General features: G+C 38.9%; 1 protein-coding gene across 1 annotated transcript in view; it reads right to left on the bottom strand.

The window, feature by feature from the left end:
- The window catches only part of BMP6 (bone morphogenetic protein 6), a 201,821-nt gene that overhangs the window by 73,967 nt on the left and 112,421 nt on the right, over positions 1–15,433 (bottom strand). The gene's annotated exons all lie outside the window — the stretch shown is intronic.

Raw genomic sequence — 15,433 nt, 5'->3', positions numbered from 1 at the left:
GATGTGCACAGATGTGAAAGGAGAGTCCGGAGTTGTAAGACGCACACAATAGGAACATGGAACGTGAGAAGCATGAACCAGGGAAAGTTAGAAATTGTCAAGCAAGAGATGGAACACATCAACATTACAATACTTGGTGTGAGCGGACTAAAATGGACAGGAATGGGACATTTGCAATCAGGCAACTACAAAATATTTTATGCAGGAAATGAGAAATTAAGAAGAAATGGGGTTGCTTTAATAGTGAGAAGTGATGTAGCAAGAGCAATTAGGAGCTACAACGCAAGGTCTGAGCGAGTTATATCAATGAGATTAAATGGGAAACCTATCAACACAACTATCATCCAAGTCTATGCTCCGACAGCAAACACAGAAGAAGAGGAATTGGAGAGATTTTACGCAGAAGTACAGGAAGAAATTGATCACACACCAAAACAAGATGTTCTGATAATCATGGGGGACTGGAATGCAAAAGTAGGGAACAGAGAAGAATTAGGAATTGTGGGGAAATGGGGCCTAGGAGACAGAAACGAAGCAGGAGAAAGACTTATTGAATTCTGTGAAGCCAATAATTTGTTTCTTGCTAACACATTAATTGAACAACCAAAAAGACGACTATACACGTGGACATCACCAAATGGTCAATATAGGAATCAAATTGATTATATAATTGGTAGCAGAAGATGGAGAAGTTCCATACTTTCTGCAAAAACAAGACCAGGAGCAGACTGTGGTACAGATCATGAACTGGTCGTATCGAAAATCAGAGTAAAGCTAAAGAAGACCAACAAAACAATCACAACGCCAAAATACAATTTAAATAACATCCCAGAAGCATATAAAGATGAAATAAGGAACAGGTTTGAGGCTTTAAACTTAGTTGTCAGAGATCCAGAAGAACTATGGAATGAAGTCAGAGAGGTTATAAGAGAAGAATGCAAAAAGACAATACCTCTAGTTAAAAAGAGAGAAAGACCCCAATGGATGACTGAAGAAACTCTTCAAATGGTTAAAGCGAGAAGGAAAGCAAAAGCAAAAGGAGATAGAAACACAGTCAGAACCCTAAATGCTACAATACAGCAACTAGTACGTAGGGACAAAGAGAACTATTACAATAGTTACTGTATAGAAATAGAAGAGAACAACAAAAAGGGTAGAACAAGAGCCCTGTTCCAAAAGATTAGAGAAATGAAAGGGAAATTTAAACCAAGAGTTGGGATGTTGAATAATCAACAGGGAAACACACTGACTGACCGAGATGAAATAAAAGGAAGATGGAAGCAATACACTGAAGAACTCTATAAAAGAGATGCAAGGATGACAGATTCATTCACGGAGGAACCATATGATTAAGAACCAGAAATTTTAGAATGCGAGGTGAAAGCTGCTGTTAAAATACTTTGAAGAAACAAATCACCAGGAACAAATGGCATACCAATAGAGTTGCTACAAACTAGTGAGACTGAATCAGTCCAAATTTTGACAAAAATCTGTCAAGAAATATGGAAAACTAAACAATGGCCCACAGACTGGAAGCGTTCCATATACAGCCCAATTCCAAAGAAAGGGGATCCCAGGGAATATAGTAATTATCGAACTATTGCCTTAATATCCCATGCAAGTAAAGTAATGCTCAAGATTCTACAACAAAGGCGCTTGCCATATATGGAGTGAGAAATGCCAGACGTCCAAGCTGGATTTAGAAAGTGAAGAAGTACCAGAGATCATATCACAAACATACGTTGGGTAATGGAACGGACAAAGGAATTTCAGAAGAAAATCACCCTGTGCTTGATAGATTACAGCAAAGCCTTTGACTGTGTAGATCATGAAAAACTATGGACTGCTTTAAAAGAAATGGGGGTGCCACAGCATCTGATCGTCCTGATGCGCAACCTATACTCTGCACAAGAGGCTACTGTAAGGACAGAATAGGGAGAAACCAATTGGTTCCCCATGGGAAAGGGTGTGAGATGGGTGTATTTTATCACCCTATTTATTTAATCTATACGCAGAACATATCATACGGAAAGCAGGATTGGACCAAGAAGAAGGAGGTGTGAAAATTGGAGGGAGAAATATAAATAATTTAAGATATGCAGAAGATACCATACTACCAGCAGAAACCAGTAATGAACTGAAACGAATGCTGATGAAAGTTAAAGAGGAAAGCACAAAAGCAGGACTACAGCTGAACGTCAAAAAGACTAAAGTAATGACAACAGAAGATTTATGCAACTTTACAGTTGACAATGAGGACACTGAACTTGTCAAGGATTATCAATACCTTGGCACAATCATTAACCAAAATGGAGACAATAGTTAAGAAATCAGAAGAAAGCTAGGACTGGGGAGGGCAGCTGTGAGAGAACTAGAAAAGGTCCTCAAATGTAAAGATGTATCACTGAACACTAAATCAGGATCGTTCAGACCATGGTATTTCCGATCTCTATGTATGGATGTGAAAGTTGGACAGTGAAAAAAGCTGGTAAGAGAAAAATCAACACATTTGAAATGTGGTGTTGGAGAAGAGCTTTGCAGATACCATGGACTGCAAAAAAGACAAATAATTGGGTGTTAGAACAAATTAAACCAGAACTATCACTAGAAGCTAAAATGATGAAACTGAGGTTATCATACTTTGGACACATAATGAGAAGACATGATTCATTAGAAAAGATAATAATGCTTGGAAAAACAGAAGGAAGTAGAAAAAGAGGAAGGCCAAACAAGAGATGGATTGATTCCATAAAGGAAGCCACAGACCTGAACTTACAAGATCTGAATAGGGTGGTTCATGACAGATGCTGTTGGAGGTCACTGATTTATAGGGTCGCCATAAGTCATAGTCGACTTGGAGGCACATAACAACAAGGTTGTGAGCAAAGGCACTGAGCACAGGGATCAGATCCTTTTTTGTACAACCACTTGTTTGGAACCATGGGCTACCAGTCACAAGACAAGCAAGCAGTAATTCCATCCTATATCATCTTCTTAGGTTGAGCCAAACACAGGCATTGGCTCTACCTATATTTCGATAGATATCACTACATAGATACTACATCTGCCATTTATTTACCCAGAGTCTTTCTGGCCCAACACAATCAAGGACAGTAAATCACAGCAGTTCATGCTTCTCACCACAAGAAGCTTTGAGGATGGTAACCATCCTCCCTGCCATCATCACTTGTCTATACATTATAACAGGTGTGAGAAACCTGTGGTCTTCCAGATGTTGCTGGAATCCAACTTCCATAAGCCCCAGACAGCATGACCATTACTAAAGGATCATGGGAGTTGTAGTCTAGCAACATCTGGAGGACCACAGGTTCCCCACCTCTGCATTACAACACCAATCTCCATTATCCATACCTTTAGTGACCTTATAAAAGTACTTTTTTGTTTATACACCACTGATGAAGCAGAATGTTTCATCTAACTAAACACAGAAGCACACAGAGAAAATGCTTTATTCAACACTGTTAAAATTTAGTTGATCACTTCTTTCAAAGGATGATTTTATTAAGCTGAAGCTTTGTATTAAAGGGGACATCAACTACTACTTTTCTTCAGCATCCAAAAAGTCAGTATACTTTTCATACTGCTACCACACTTTGGGAATGCAACACGACACCACACTCTTTCTATCTGTCACCAAGCTGTGATGTAATTGTGTGTTCATTTAATTAATTAATTTATTTATTTGTTTCATTTATAAACCGCCCATAGCGAATGGCTCTCTGGGCGGTGTACAAAAAGGTTAAAATACAGAATATCACAATAAAATCAACCTACCAACAGTAAACATAAGCAGCAAACAAAAAAATAAAAGATTTAAAGTTATAACATTAAACGCTTAAAATGCCTGGGAGCTGGTTAATGGTACATAATATTAATGTTTGGCATTTATAGTTTTGAGGGTTCAAAACATACTTTTAGCACTTTGCTCTCAGCAATTTTTGCAACAGACTAAATATGCATATCTTTATATTGAAAATGTAAGCTACATTTCATAAATATACACCTAACATGATATCCTTTTTTAAAAAGTTGTATTCTCTTTGACTTGGAAATTTGCCTCTATATTGTGTTTTGAAATGTGCAGGCCTATTGTTTTATAAGAAAAATATGGTAACTGTGCAGCTTTGAGTAAATGTTTTTACAATTAACTCAGATTAAGGAATGTCAATGGCATGTACATTTTCAAATGCTTTCCCCATTATTACCAGACTACTTTCATTAGGCTTCATCAATCTTTCATCACTGGTTAGCCATGCCTATTAACATGACTCAGCATGGGCTTCAACAGCTCCCTGAAATCTTGGTACATTGTGAGCCTTTTTACTGGCCTTGCAAACATACTGAAAACAATTAAACTTGCAACTTTTCTTAATAGCTAGCGGTTTTTCCATGCAGCGTTCTATTTCCAAATAATTAAAAGCCATCATAACTATTTTCCAAAGCAGTCAGATACTACTTCATTGTCCTAGACCAAAGTTCTTCAACAAAAGCATTAAGAAACTCTTGCGCATATCAAAAAGAAACCTCTCTTGTTTTCATTTACAAACTGAAGCTTCTCAGTTCCCAACTATGTATTGACAAGGATGGTTTGCAACTAACACCTCTGCACATGTTCTCCTTTTCAATATGCCAATATTATAACCACCTGTCCACACACAAGGGGGAAAAGACGTATTGGGGCATGCTATTCATTTCCTGAAATTGCAAACTTTAACTATAGCATACTCCCACGATTACAAAATGCTTCCTTTGTATTTCCACTCCCTGCTTGTTCAGCTCTTTGATGAAATGTGTTTTGTTAACAGAGTTAACATGGTTCAAGAAAGGCTAGATATATATGTAAGAGATCAGCAGCCATTTATCAATATAGTGAGAGGTAACATTCAGCAAGGAAGCCAGCGGTGAGATTCTGAGAGAATCCTGAATTTCATCATTCCCTTATCCTGTTTTTTCAAGGTGCAAAACAGACTTTTCTGGAGATGTGTGAATAACTGCTAGGAAAACTGCAAGTTCTTCAATGACAGCTTTCCTCACCCTACAATCTAAATTTGTGTATGTATTAATTGAGCCAAAATATTGTAACCTTTCTAATCCATTCCAAATATTGTACTACTTATCTAAGGATTTTATATAGCTCACTCTTTTGACTTTATAATCCCTTACCTCCCTCCAAAAAAAGCAGTGGGGAGCTGACAATCTTAGCTTTGGAAGGCTCCAGAAAGGTATCATTAATTGGGCGCAATTACCAGAACAATACAACTTCCTATACTAACTAGTACCACTTGTGCATAGTAACCTTATGGTCATGAGTTATATGACTGGCCAGCTTACCACTTTGTTTAGACACACTAACTTAGTGGATCAATTCTCTCTGACAAACTTGTATACAATTAATTGTCTTCTGACTACTTAAGAAGAAATTGGAATTATAACACATATAGTCTTTGACAAATTTTATTGTCATTTATTGGTCATACAAGGATTTTGATCAGACCTTGACCAGAACAGACAAGTCAATTTGTTATTAAATTGTCTTTGTAATTTTATCTATTTTGACTACTGGTCTTTGACATATTTTGTTGTTATTTATTAATTATTTAAGGATTTGGATCAGATTTTTCTGTTCAGGTCAAAGCCTATTTATTACTATATCATCTTTAAAAGTTTATTTATTTTGAACATTTTTATATTTTTACATTGGACTAAAGTTGTACTTAGTCTTCCTATAATATTTGAAAGCATTTCACTGTAAGGTAAGCTAAAGACTTTTTTCTTCCGGCAGGCCTTTGGAACTGAAGGTTTTAAGGGTAGTGACTGAAGAGGATGCTGTATGTTATTGTTTTACTTGTATGCTCCTAAACTGGGTTGCAGTATTTTAAGTGTATATCTAATTGGTTTTAACATCTTAATAGTTTAATCCTGTTTTAATGCTGATTTTATATGTTTATATGTTTTATATTTTATAGGTTCTTAATGTTATGTACTTATTTTTATCTGGAAGCCGCCTTGAGTTCCAGTTTGGACAAAGGGCGGGGTATAAAGATAATAATAATAATATAATAAGGTACTGAAGGTTCTGAAGGCAGCTCTACATACAACGAGCAGAACACATTATTGACAGATACTGAATACTGTGAACTTAACAGGGGTGTGATCATCTGGGGTCTCAGGGGGTCTTAGACCCCTTACTTTTTTAGGAGCAAGGTCCAAGCAGGGCCCCTAGGTCTCCAGCATCCTACAAGTCAACCAGCGTGAAAGGGGAGTGTGTTAGCCACTGAGAAGAGGTCTAATATGCTTCCTCGATCTTTCCTGCTGATTGAAGCCAATCAGAATAAAAGGTGAATCAGCCACTGAAAAGACTGAAAGAGTCTCAGTAGCTAAAACTCTCCCCTTTCATGCTTATTGGCTCCTAGGGATATCTGTTGTTGTGGGAGAAGACATTAACAAGGATCTCATTCTGAACGCAGCAGCAAAAAAAGGGGGCTGTGACTAACATAGAAGGACCCTGTACTTCTGAATATGCCACTACACTACTGGAATGTAATACTTCAGTGTTAAGAAGTATTCTGTAATTAGCACCCAATTGGTTTCCAAGCACAATTCAGAGTGTTGGTTTCAAGCTTTAAAGCTTTAAACAGCCTGAGCCTGGAGTATTTAAAGGATAACCTTTACCCATAGGAAACTTCCCATCAATTGAGATTGCATCCTTACCTTTAAAGGTTAGGTGAGTGGCAACAGGACAAAGGACCATTTCTGTCATGGTGCTCAAAAGCTGGAATTCTCTCTCTCTAGACATGTTTACCAGGCATCATCATTGTTATATTGTAGACACCAGTTGAAGCCTGTCCTTGTTCTTCTGGACTTTTAACGCCATTCAAGATTTTTTTACTTACTATTTTTACTTTGTTTTTACCTGCTGCCTAGTTCCTGGTTTCATTCTTATTGATGGTTATTATTTCCATTTTTATTTGGGTTGTATCCAAGTAAGGTGTACTCAGAGTTGAGCCACTGAAATTAATGGAGATGACTAACTTAGAAAACTGTGTTTCATTTTATTGTATATTTCTTAATGAGATGTTTCATTAATGTATGATTATTTAAATTTGGTTTTGTAACTGAGTGAATTATGTAATTTTCTTCATGCAGTAAGACAACTTGAGCATAAATTACTATGGAAAGGCAGCATACCAATAAATCATCATCATGATGATCATGATCATGATGGTCTAGCCTGGATGTTACTACTGTGTGAATCACTGTGGCCAGGTTCTCTCTCCCCAAGAAGGGCCAAAACTGACACACACACTGACCTTTAAAGGTGTGCAACTCCATCCAGAACAGGTTCAATACTACTTCAGAGGCAGCCCTGCATACCACTTCCATGGTTCAATACACTAATAAACCAAAAGCACCCAATCTTGTCAGGATTGAGCTTCAGTTTATTTATCCCGATCCAGTCCATTACTGGCTCCAAGCACCTGTTGAGGCAATCCATGGACACACTTGTGTTATTAAACAATCTACTAAGCCAAGCCTGTAGGTGAAGAGTGAACTGGCATCAGCTCCCTTACTTTTTTCATTTGGAAAGTTTGCACTCAACAGGAATGACTCAGAGGGCCCATTCCACACATTCTTGTTTTACTATTTGCAGCAAAAGACAGTGGCTGATTCCAATCAAAACTGTCATGTTAGTTCTAAGTTATCTTTACAATGGTGTCAATGGTTCTTTGATGCAGGATGACTATTTTAATTCATTTTGAGAACTCCTTTGGGGCCAATATGCATGGTCAGATTGTCTCAGCTGTGCTTGCATTTATCACATGGTAGTTTAGACCAATGGTTCTCAAACTTTTTGCTGTGATGGAGCCCTCCACTTTAAACAAAACTTCGATGGAATCCTTGCAGTAAAATATTTTAATTTTTTTTTTTAAGGGTGGGAGGGAGTTGATTATTGGGAGAGCAAGAAAGAAAGAGCCGGCCAGAAGGGCAACTTTTAAATGCAGCAACTTGGAGACTGAAAAACTGCTGTTGTCCTCCTGATCTCCTCTGATGGGAGAAGTCTGTTTTGTTTGTCATCTTTAAGGCTTCAGATCTTTTCAGAAAGATTTCTTATCCCTCCATCAGCATCAAAGGAGCACACATGTTTAACCCTTGCTGGCAGTCTGCAGCTTAATGGAAAGAGGGGAACAAAGGATTCTCATGACAAGTGGCTGAACAGCACATTTAATCCAGTACCAGGGGAATGCTGTCAGAGTTGTATTGCTTGCCTGGCTTCCCAACACCACACATTGCTACCAGTTACCAAGAGGGGTGGGGTGATGCAAGGCAGCAGGGATCAGCAGTTTGATTCACTGCTGTACCCACCCTGAGCTCCCCTCTGACTTCCCCTTCCCCTTCTTGATAACCAGCAGCAACATACAGCATTCACCAGCTACTACTAATTTAACCCTTGGGAAGCATAGTGAGGGAGGAAAGCAGGGGAAGGAATTCCCAGGACAATTGCTTGAGTACTGCATTTAATCCCCATGGCTTCAGCTCAATGGAAATCACACACTGTGCATGCTTGTTCACCAGTACAACTTTTTGCTTCACAGAACCCCTTGGACTGTTTGGTTTAAAAATGAAATAGGAACAGTATGTAGTCCTGTTTCTTAGCAGAAGTATTTAGTAACAACAGTGGATTTTGAGAATCAACCAGCCCACCTTTCCCTCAGACACAAATAACAACAGAGACAATCTTCTTAGGTAAAAAGTATAAAGAAGGTTTACTCATAACCTTTCATATGTTCAGGAAACATAAGATCTAGCTTAGATGAAAAAGTAGGAGTCTTAGTCCATTTTAGTCTTTGGTGATGATGCTCCTGGAAGAGCATCTGCCATGCTGCCTCTGCTAGAAGTTAAAGCTTAATAATGGTGGATATGCAGGAATTTACAATATCCCCAGACAAAGGAGGAGGAAGAAGAAGGTAAATAACCCCAAGCTTTAAGGAAGTTACATCATAGTAAACAGGTACACAGAGATATTCCCCAAAATATTAGTTAGAGGGAACATCTCCCTATCAAAGGGGGAGGCATGCAAGCTTGCTTAAATCCAACATGGATTGGTTTGCGGAATTCCAGGGTTCTGCAGAACACAGTTTGAGAAATGCTGGTTAGATATTTGAAGCCAAGACAAATGAAGTTTTCATTGCAGGACATCCTTCATGGCATCAGACCCTGAACCAGTCAGTGTTGGAGATAAGATACTACGGCAGACAGGCCACTGGACTGAGCCTACATGTTTTGTTTATGTTTTGGATTATCTTTTATGATAATAAAAAAAAAGTTTCATAAAGCAGAGGTGTATTTATTTTTTATCCTGCCCTTCTTCCAAGAAGTTAAGAACATAAGAAGAGCCTGCTGGATCAGGCCAGTGGCCCATCTAGTCCAGCATCCTGTACTCACAGTGGCCAACCAGGTGCCTGGGGGAAGCCCGCAAGCAGGACCCGAGTGCAAGAACACTCTCCCCTCCTGAGGCTTCTGGCAACTGGTTTTCAGAAGCATGCTGCCTCTGACTAGGGTGGCAGAGCACAGCCATCACGGCTAGTAGCCATTGATAGCCCTGTCCTCCATGAATTTGTCTAATCTTCTTTTAAAGCCATCCAAGCTGGTGGCCATTACTGCATCTTGTGGGAGCAAATTCCATAGTTTAACTATGCGCTGAGTAAAGAAGTACTTCCTTTTGTCTGTCCTGAATCTTCCAACATTCAGCTTCTTTGAATGTCCACGAGTTCTAGTATTATGAGAGAGGGAGAAGAACTTTTCTCTATCCACTTTCTCAATGCCATGCATAATTTTATACACTTCTATCATGTCTCCTCTGACCCGCCTTTTCTCCAAACTAAAAAGCCCCAAATGCTGCAACCTTTCCTCGTAAGGGAGTCGCTCCATCCCCTTGATCATTCTGGTTGCCCTCTTCTGAACCTTTTCCAACTCTATAATATCCTTTTTGAGATGAGGTGACCAGAACTGTACACAGTATTCCAAATGCGGCCACACCATAGATTTATACAACGGCATTATGATATCGGCTGTTTTATTTTCAATACCTTTCCTAATTATCGCTAGCATGGAATTTGCCTTTTTCACAGCTGCCGCACACTGGGTTGACATTTTCATCGTGCTGTCCACTACAACCCCGAGGTCTCTCCCCTGGTCGGTCACCGCCAGTTCAGACCCCATGAGCGTATATGTGAAATTAAGATTTTTTGCTCCAATATGCATAATTTTACACTTGTTTATATTGAATTGCATTTGCCATTTTTCCGCCCATTCACTCAGTTTGGAGAGATCTTTTTGGAGCTCTTCACAATCCCTTTTTGTTTTAACAACCCTGAACAATTTAGTGTCGTCAGCAAACTTGGCCACTTCACTGCTCACTCCTAATTCTAGGTCATTAATGAACAAGTTGAAAAGTACAGGTCCCAATACCGATCCTTGAGGGACTCCACTTTCTACAGCCCTCCATTGGGAGAACTGTCCGTTGATTCCTACTCTCTGCTTTCTGCTTCTTAACCAATTCCTTATCCACAAGAGGACCTCTCCTCTTATTCCATGACTGCTAAGCTTCCTCAGAAGTCTTTGGTGAGGTACCTTGTCAAACGCTTTTTGAAAGTCTAAGTACACTATGTCCACTGGATCACCTCTATCTATATGCTTGTTCTTCTATGTGCTTAGTTAATCTAGCTTTAATAATACTTTCTACCAGTTTTCCAGGCACAGAAGTTAAGCTAACTGGCCTGTAATTTCTGGGATCCCCTCTGGATCCCTTTTTGAAGATTGGCGTTACATTTGCCACTTTCCAGTCCTCAGGCATGGAGGAGGACCCGAGGGACAAGTTACATATTTTAGTTAGCAGATCAGCAATTTCACATTTGAGTTCTTTGAGAACTCTCGGGTGGATGCCATCCGGGCCCGGTGATTTGTCAGTTTTTATATTGTCCATTAAGCCTAGAACTTCCTCTCTCGTTACCACTATTTGTCTCTCAGTTCCTCAGAATCCCTTCCTGCAAATGTTAGTTCAGGTTCAGGGATCTGCCCTATATCTTCCACTGTGAAGACAGATGCAAAGAATTCATTTAGCTTCTCTGCAATCTCCTTATCGTTCTTTAGTACACCTTTGACTCCCTTATCATCCAAGGGTCCAATCGCCTCCCTAGATGGTCTCCTGCTTTGAATGTATTTATAGAATTTGTTGTTGTTGGTTTTTATGTTCTTAGTAATGTGCTCTTCAAATTCTTTTTTAGCATCCCTTATTGTCTTCTTGCATTTCTTTTGCCAGAGTTTGTGTTCTTTTTTATTTTCTTCATTCGGACAAGACTTCAATTTTCTGAAGGAAGACATTTTGCCTCTAAGAGCTTCCTTGACTTTGCTCGTTAACCATGCTGGCATCTTCTTGGCCCTGGCGGTACCTTTTCTGATCTGCGGTATGCACTCCAGTTGCGCTTCTAATATAGTGTTTTTAAACAACTTCCAAGCATTTTCGAGTGATGTGACCCTCTGGACTTTGTTTTTCAGCTTTCTTTTTACCAATCCCCTCATTTTTGTGAAGTTTCCTCTTTTGAAGTCAAATGTGACCGTGTTGGATTTTCATGGCAATTGGCCATTTACATGTATGTTTAATTTAATAGCACTGTGGTCACTGCTCCCAATCGGTTCGACAACACTTACATCTCGCACCAGGTCCCGGTCCCCACTGAGGATTAAGTCCAGGGTTGCCGTCCCTCTGGTCGGTTCCATGACCAACTGATCTAGGGAATAGTCATTTAGAATATCTAGAAATTTTGCTTCTTTGTCATGACTGGAACACATATGCCGCCAGTCTATGTCTGGGTAGTTGAAGTCACCCATTACTACCACATTTCCTAGTCTGGATGCTTCCTCAATTTCATATCTCATCTCAAGGTCTCCCTGAGCATTTTGATCAGGGGGACGATAGATCATTCCCAGTATTAAATCCCTCCTGGGGCATGGTATCACCACCCACAACGATTCTGTGGCGGAGTCCACCTCTTTTGGGGTTTCGAGCTTGCTGGATTCAATGCCTTCTTTCAGTGAGACATACATTTCATCCACACAACAACCCTGTGAGATAAGTTAGGCTGAGACATAGTGACTGGCCCAAGGTCATCCAGGGATCCTAGTAACAGTGGGGATTTGAACCCTGATTTCCCTGGTCATTGTCCAGCAATTTAACCAGTACTCCACGCTGGCTTCTTCCCATATTTAAAATTCAGACACACTCCCTCTTAAGCATTTTTTCCTGAAAGCAAATACAATGAGAAATAAATACATGCTTATTTGCTTGTCCCAAGCAATGAGAAAAGCGCCAGTTGCCTCCCTGCACCCCCATCCAAAAACTGAAACTTTTAAAATCAGAATATTTATTAAATACATATCTCCAAAAGATAAAATTGTTTATAAGGATAGAGATATTACTGAAAAGTTTGAATAGACATCTGGGCAGTTGAAAATAATCCAATATCTCTATACCTAAAAACTGAAAAGTTTTAATAGATATTTTGGTCATTTGCAACTGCCTGGTTCTTCCTGTCAATAGCTATCCTATTTTTCTATAATTCTTAATAATAAAAGTTGCTACTAAGATTGTCTCACTGCTTGCAATTCCTAATGGAGCTACAGAGCAGTGAGTTATGTGCCTGTCATTTATCATGGGGGCCACCAGTGAAAAGATTTCTCTTGGTAACTGCCAAGCAGGTGCAGATGATGTGAAAGGCACACGTGCAGGCTATTTAAGACTGAAGCTCCTCCGAGATTTTTTCCAGATTACATCTCATGTTTTGATAAAAACGTTAATTTGATTTAACAAACTAAACCAGCGCTAAAAGAAAATCCCCCATTTTGATGGAACTCCTCAAATATTTCTAGAAACCAGATGAGCACATGAAAAACAAGCCAAACCTGTAGGTGAAGCGTGAGCTGGCACCAGGTATTTGTATTCCATTTTAGTATATCCTCATCCTGGATCTTAAGTAACAAGGCCAGATTCTATACTGTCAACACACACACACACACACACCTACCTCATGCTATGCACTGAAGAGGGTACAATTTAATCCAAAAAGTAAATGATTCCCTATACTGAAATTTGTTTCTAATTAAGATTCATGTGGATCCAGACAGGCGTGGTCCAAAGCTGCAACATCACTTCTTGCAGGAGTGTTTCTATCACGTTTCAGTGAGTCAGACACTAGTTATGACGAACTGCACAAGTTTAAGTCCACAAGTTGTTACAATTCAAGAAGGGAGAGAAAGAATGGGGATTATTACAGCTTTAAATGTAAATATACTGCCTTCAAGTCGATTCCAACTTATGGCGACCCTCTGAATAGGGTTTTCATGAGGCTGAGAGGCAGTGACTGGCCCAAGGCCACCCAGTGAGCTTCAGGGCTATGTGGGGATTCCTGGTCTCCCAGGTCGTAGTCCAGCACCTTAACCACTACACCAGCTTTAAGAAGAGCAAAACACAGTGACATACACAGCATTTGCAAGAATGATGTGGAAAGGATCTGTCCTTCAGGTCACTGCAATTCATTTTACTAATTTATTTAAGGTATTTTATATAGTTCCTTTCATAATATTTATCTCAGGGTGGCTTGGAGTGTAATTCAAAACAATGGTAAAACATACAATAAACCAATTAAAAATAATAAGTGAATTAGATAATTAGCACAATACACAAATTAAACTAATTAGCACAATACACAAATTAAACTAACAATTAAAACAGAAAAGTTAAAAAAACAGAATTTCCACTGTTTTAGAATATAGCATCCTCTGGATACTTCTAGTAAGAGAGTGCTAGATAAATTATTATTCTTATTTATTACTACCAAATCTAAGTGATTAGGTGGTCATTACTGGAAAGCTACTGAAGTTGGCATCCCCATGTCTGATGTTCAGCTCCTTTTACCCACCTACTCACCCCAAAGTAGAATTACCTAATAACACACAAATCAGGGTGACGTAGGGACAGTTTCTACATGCTACCGCTTTGACAATTCTCCATGTTTTTATTCCTTTTCTATTCTTACTTAGACCGTGATCCTTCTCCTTAGACTGGCAACAAGAATTCCAGGCACAGTAGTTTCTTGACCATGTTCACATTTCTCATTGGAACTAGACAGAGAACACTGATCCCAAAGTACGCACCATCACCTTCATGAGAATGTGTGGGTGCCAACATTTAAATCTGCTTCGAGAACTAATTTAGAACATGGGTCAAAACAAATGAATTAATATGTGTTGGAAGTATATATTTTTTCTGCATGTTTCCCCTGTGACTATATGACAAACTTTCACACTCTAACCAGCTCTAACCAGCTCTGTTCTGGAAACTCAGTTGCTCCACACAACACTAATACACCACATCTACTGACGTTGCACTAGTATGTATAAAGTCCTGACTAAGCTCACCCAACACAGGAAAATAGATTGCATTGTGAGCTAGCACAGCAGTAATCATGGCCCATCTTTAAAGCTTTTTGCCCGTGCAAAAGCTCACAGTGTTAGGCTACCAGCCCGCTAGCCACCAGAGCTATAATATGAAGTATAAATGTTTATTTCCAGGACCTCCATTTAGTGAGGGCAGGGAGAAGCACTTCACCCTTTCCTTCCCATGTTTCAGCCCACATGCAATTACATAGAATCTCCTAGTTTTCTGGCAGACTCATTGGTTCTAAATACTGCATGTTCATTGCTGTAAACAATTAAATAAGTCCTAGTTACTAGAGATATATGCCAAAAGCTCACATCCCTTTGTGAACAAAAATGGATGACTAGTTTTCATTTTATATCTACAAGCCAGAAAACTCAGCATAATTCAGTTGTGTGCTTCATACAAATCTAGATATTCCTTAGAGTGTCTTGAAAATTTGGGAGTGGCAGTTTGCATATTCAGAATTTTTATAGTTGACACCTAAGGTTTTCTTAACTAATTAGGATGGCTATAACCCAACATCAAAAGGTACTAGGCTATAAATCTAACTTTAATGAGATTTTGGAATCAAGATGTTTGGAAAATGATCTTCCAAGGCAGTATTTAACAAGTTGCAGCAGATCCAAGAGGGAATAATTTTTGTTGTTGTTCCAATTTATATATTTAATTTAAAAAAAAACTTTTTTAGAAAAAGCCTACAGAACTCTTTTTATGTTGCTAGGCCAGAAGCAATTTGCTGCTAAGTTTTCATACTCAGTATTCTCAGACTAATTCTGTTATGGTTTAAGGCTTGGCCAAAATAACCCCAACTGAAGTAAAATTAAATTGTAAGTTTACATGTGGTAGTATTTTTATAAATTCATGAAAAGTAAATACTGAGGGCTATGAGATGAGAGTGCAAATATGCAGAACTGC

Source organism: Rhineura floridana, chromosome 1, assembly GCF_030035675.1.
Source record: "Rhineura floridana isolate rRhiFlo1 chromosome 1, rRhiFlo1.hap2, whole genome shotgun sequence".
NCBI lineage: Eukaryota > Metazoa > Chordata > Lepidosauria > Squamata > Rhineuridae > Rhineura > Rhineura floridana.
Note: the sequence above shows the minus strand (reverse complement) of the source record. Positions and strands in the feature narration are given on the sequence as shown.